We start from the raw sequence: 6,000 nt of genomic DNA, 5'->3' as shown, positions 1-6,000 counted from the left end.
TCATCTTCTGCCTTGGGATTCTCCAACCACATGGGATCAATGTGGATTTTGCCAAATTCCTCATTTCCCCTCCCCCCACCTTATCCCAGATCCAACCTTCCAACTCAGCACTGCCTCATGACCTGTCCATCTTCCTTCCAACCTCTCTGTTCCACCCTCCTCTCTGACCTATCACCATTACCCCACCTTCATCTACCTATTGCACTCTCAGCTACCATTCCCCAGCCCCACCCCCTCCCATTTATGTCTCCACCCCCTTGGCTCACAATTCTCATTCCTGATAAAGGGCTTCTTGATTATCTTGCTTCTTGGATGCTGCCTGACCTGCTGTGCTTTTCCATCACCACAGTCTTGACTCTCACCTAATTAAGTAGGTCAGAACTGGAAACAAGTTACAGAGACACTGACACAGAAAGAGAGAAAGATACAGAAGTTTGCACAGTTGTTCTCCCTGCAGAAGCTGCCTGTTCTCAGCAGTTAAATAAAACTCTGTTTAAACTTGAAGAAAACCTGTCTCCTTTTCTGCAGCAGTTGCTGTGAATTGTGACTTTTGAAACATTTTTCAAGTAAATCAGTCATTCTGTACTTCTTACAAACCAGTGGAAGCTCCCAGAAAAGTGCAACAAAAGGCTTTGTTAACTGAGGAAGAATCATCTCAACATCTGTACTAGGAGGCAAAGACCATTGAACTGTTTTTCCAGTGTTTTCTATCTCTGGCAATTCTATACTTTCTCTATTTGTTTGTCTGTGTGTGTGTATGTAATGTGCAGTTGAAAAGGGGATTAGAGTTTTAGTTAGTAGTGTTATATGCCAACTGTCAATATCTGTTTACCTGTAACTTTTGTCAAATGACTTAAAATAAGTCAATTTACAGCATGCTACCCCAGTGGATTGTAACATGAATGTGTGAAGGTGAAGTAAACCCATTTAACTGAAGGGTACCGACTGCTAGAGATTATTAGTGGGCGATCGGGTGTAGTGAATTAAGCAGTGGATAGCTGTTTGAAATCATACTCACTGATCCTAACAATTTTCTTGAAGCTGATAAACTTCTTCCCACCGTACCATGTCTGGGAGCTACACTTTGTGGATTAATCTTCATCATCTTCTTCCAACTACCATCTGCCTGTCTGAATAAAAATGCCTATCATTTTCTCCACATCTTACACCGCATCAATCCAATGCCATATGTGAAAACATTGCTTATCCTTTCATATGTTCAACCATTCACAGTATCATGGTATAAAATGACTACAAAAAAACCTCCCACTTCTTGCAAGCAAAATGCAAAGATAACCAGAAACTCAGGGTCTCATATAGAATGAACATAGGCATTCCACAAAGCAAAACCTCAACATGTAATTTACTTCCCCAATGGAAAAGAAATTGCATCACGATCCAAGAATACAACTTACTAAATTGAAAGAAGCATTATTCGACCTGGAAGGATAGAGGGCCTGGATATGGGAAGAAGATAAAAAGGGCAAAAGTTCCATTTCTTACATTTGCGCAGGGAATGACCGTGGTAAGGGGATAATGGGTTTGGTTGAGACTGAGCAGTGGGCCAACGTGCCATGGAGGGAATGGTCCTTTAAAAGGGTACAGGGAAGGGATGGTGTCAAGTGGTAGCATTATACTGAAGGTAAGAGCAGAAATATGGAACATTAGTCAACATCATCAGAGGTGCTGTCAACCACTGTGAAGGAGAATCATTAGCTGAGGAAAATGGAAGGCATTTTGGAAACACTGGTATGTAAGGTTATGAAGACTGAGCAACTGGGAGAATGGAATATTGTCTGTACAACAATTTTGATGGGAGGAAGTCTGGCAGTTCGTGCAATTACTGTAGATAATTAAAAGCTTTAATCCAAAATGGTAATAGGCAAGTTGAGGAAGGTAATATAAGACTCTGGAGATGGGTTATGTGAACACTAGGGTGGAGCGGAAATTGAACGCAACATTGTTACATTTTTGAGTTCAGGAAGCAGCCTCAATAGAATCATCAACGTTCATATAGATCCACTGCTAAATACTGTTCCATCTCCAACTTTCCTTTCCTTTCCAAAATCCTTGAATCCCTCCTAACAGGTTTCCACCTCAACAATATTAATAAAACAGCTCTTAAAAATGTTATGAATCACAATAAATGTGACTGTGATAATGTAAATTCTCCTTTCTCATCTTTTTCAACCTGTCTGCAGCCTTTAAAATAGTTGATCACAATTCTCCATCAATGCTTCTTTAGCATTATCTAGTTGGGTGAGCCTGCTCTCATCTGGTTCCATTCCTATTTATTTAATCAAAGTCAAAGAAATGCTTGCAACATCTTCTCTTTGTATTCCTGCATTATTACATCTAGGGTCCCCCAAGGATCCATGCTTGGATGCCTCCAACTTCACAGCTACATTTTGCTTCTTGGTAACGTCATCTAAAAGCAGTATTAGCCATCACATTTCTACCAGAAATGTTCAATAAACCTTGATATCATTCATTTTTGGCAGCTTTCAATTGATCTTAAAAATAATAATTCAGGGATCACTTGATCTCATTTATGTTGAAACGCAATCTTCCAACAATCAGTTGACATTGCTTGCACTGACGAACAATCTGCTATAATTTGACTTCTCAACACTCTATCAAATGGCAGAATTGTAATTTTTATTGGGAGCAAAAGTAAATGGCAGCACTCAATCATTTACAGCTAGCACAATTTGATTTCCCTTCAATGCTGTATAGTTCACCAGATGAGAAAATAAGACCAAATTGAACAAGGTTCTACATATCAGTTAACAATAGCAATATTGTGTCATGGATTTTTATTAATGCCTCCTGATTCGTTATGTACTGTGTAGTATTTTTAGTAGACAGTGCATGGATCACATAGTATGGTGTAAACATGTACACCTGTCTTTTTGTTTTTCTGAGTCAAGCAAAAGAGGCGACATTTTGAGCATAAGTTCTTCATCAGGAATGTGTTGGAGGGGAGGTGCAGCAAGGGGGCTGAGATATAAATTGGAGGGGGAGGGGCTGCGGGGAAGGCAGCTAGGAATGCGATAGGTTGATGAAGGTGAGGGGCGATGGTGATAGGTCAGAGCAGATAGGTGGGTAGGACAGTTCAAGAGGGTGGTGCCGAGTTAGAGGGCTGGATTTGGGATAATGTGGGGGGAAGGGAAATGAGGAAACTGGTGAAATCAACATTGGTTCCATGTAGTTGGAGGGTTCTAAGGCGGAAGATGTGGTGTTCTTCCGCCATTCTTTGGGTGGCTAGGATTTGGTGGTGGAGGAAGCTCAGGACTTGCATGTCCTTAGTGGAGTGGGAGGGGGAGTTGAAGTGCTCAGCCACAGAGTGGTGGGGTTGTTCAGGATGCGTGTTCTGGAGATGTTTCTGGTTCATATACATGGATGGACACGTACATTTTTGTTTCATTTGTGGGATGTGGGCATTGCTGGCTGGCCAGCGTTTATTGCCTCTCTCTAGTTGCTCTTGAGAAGGTGGTGGTGAGTTGCCTTCTTGAACCACTGCAGTCACCTGTTGTGGGTTGATCCACAATACTATTAGGGAGGGAATTACAGGATAGACACTATTCATGACTCCTCAGATACTGAAGCAGTCCATGTTCAAATGGAATAAGATCTGGACAATGATCCAGGCTTGGGCTGACAAGTGGCAAGTAACATTCACACCACACAAATGCCAGGCTGTGACCATCACCAATAAGAGGCAATCTAATCATTGTCCCTTGACATTAAAAGATGAACATCCTTTTGAAAGTGAAGGAATGGTGATATGTTTCTATGTCAGAATGGTGAGCAGCTTGGAGAGGAACTTGACAGTGGCGGTGTTCCCATAAATCTGCTGCCCTTGGCCTTCTAGATAGAAGTGGTTGTGGGTTTGGAGGTGCTGTCTGAGGATCTTTAGTGAATTTCTGCAGTATGTCTTGCAGATAATACATACAGCTGCTACTGAGCGTCAATGGTAGAGGGAATGGTTGCTCATGGATGTAGTGTCTATCAAGCACGCTGCTTTGTCTTGATTGGTGTCAAACTTCTTGAGTGTTGTTAGGGTTGCACTCAACAAGGCAAGTGGCAAGTGTTCCATTACACTCCTGACTTGTTCCTTGTAGATGGTGGACTGTCTTTGGTGAGTCAGGAGATGAGTTGCTTCGGCAATATTCCTAGCCTCTGACCTGCTCTTCTAGCCACTGTGTTGATGTGGTGAATCCAGTTGAGTTTCTGGTCAATGGTAGCCCCCAGGATGTTCACCTTTTAATGTCAAGGGACAATGATTAGATTGCCTCTTATTGGTGATGGTCACAGCCTGGCATTTGTGTGGTGTGAATGTTACTTGCCACTTGTCAGCCCAAGCCTGGATCATTGTCCAGATCTTATTCCATTTGAACATGGACTGCTTCAGTAGCTGAGGAGTCATGAATAGTGTTGAACATTGTGCAATCAGCTCACTTCTGATCTTATGATGGAGGGAAGGTAATTGATGGAAGCAGCTGAAGATGGTTGGGCATATGACACTATGCTGAGGAACTCCTGCAGAGGTGTCCTGGAGCTGAGATGACTGACATCCAACAACCATGACCATCTTCTTATATGTCAGTTATGATTCCGCAGGTGGCCACATGAAACATCATTCTGTTTATGGTTCTACAGTTTGTAGCTCACACTTCATTCCACCGCCAACCAGCAAATTCATCCAATTGGACCTATTGTTAGCCTCCAGAAGGAAAAAAAAGATCAGGCCAGTATTTGCACATGTTCTTAATGTAAAATCATTTGCGGAGCATGTTTTACCATTTTTAAATGCATAACATTTTAAGGATTAAATAAATGGCAATTTCAATTGAGATTTGAATGTGTTGAAATGCATGTTGGTTCTTGAGAATCTGATCTTTTTGACTGCTGATTTCTACTCACCACCCCTACCCCCAGCCCTTAGATCTGCAACTGATGTCTCCTCTGACAGTGTTTCCCCCAATCTCTCTCTGTACCCCACAATCAGTCCCACTGAAGTTTCTCTCTCATTGATTTCTCCACCCCATCTCTCTCTTGCTCAATCTCACCCATTAATCTCGCTCGCTCTTGATCTCTCTCTTTCTGTACCCCAGTAATCAGTCTCCTTGATTTCTCTCCATACAACCTCTCTCCTTCTGACCTCTGATCTTTCTCTCTCCTCCCTTAACTCTCCCTCTCGCAGAGTAAAACAGCATAGAGCATGCTGTGTCTAGGCTGACCAACAAACAATACTAATTCCAAATACCTGCGCTCAGTCCATAGCTTACTATGTCCTGGCATTTTAACTGCACATCCAAATGCTTCTTAAATGTTGCAAGAGTACCTGTCTCTACCACCCTCTAAGGCAGCGCATTCTATACTACACTACCCTCTGGGTGAAAAAACGTTTTGTCAGATCCCCTCTGAACCAATTACATTTCACCTTAAACTTATGCCCTCTGGTCAAGACATGTTTGCCATCGAGAAAAGATTCTCATGATCTACCCAATCAATGCCTCTCATAATTTCGTATACCTTAATAGAATGTCCCCCCTCACCCCTCTCTGCTCCAGTGAAAACAAATCCAGACTCTCCTCGTAACTGAGACTTTCCATGCTAGGCAACATCTTGGTGTATCTGCTCTGCACCTTCTCCAAATGTAATCATGTACGTTTGATAGTGTGGTGACCAGAATTGCATACAGTGCTCTATTTGTGGCTGAACCAATGTTCTATAATGTTGTAACAAGACTTATTTGCTCCTATATTCTGTGTCCTGGCTATTGATGGCAAGCATCCAGTATGCCTTCTCCACTATTCCACCTATCTGTGCTAACATCCTCAGGGATCTATGGATTTGTACACAAATCTCCCTTTCTTACTCCCTAGGGACCTATCATTCAATGTGTACGTTCTTCTGATATTAGACCTCCCAAAACACTTCAAATTTTTCAGGATGAAACTCCACCTGCCATTGCTCTGTCTAATTTACCTACAA

This window comes from Chiloscyllium plagiosum, unplaced genomic scaffold, assembly GCF_037043375.1.
Source record: "Chiloscyllium plagiosum isolate Xiang-an unplaced genomic scaffold, Cpla_swu_hap1 HiC_scaffold_19, whole genome shotgun sequence".
In the NCBI taxonomy this organism is placed as follows: domain Eukaryota; kingdom Metazoa; phylum Chordata; class Chondrichthyes; order Orectolobiformes; family Hemiscylliidae; genus Chiloscyllium; species Chiloscyllium plagiosum.
Note: the sequence above shows the minus strand (reverse complement) of the source record.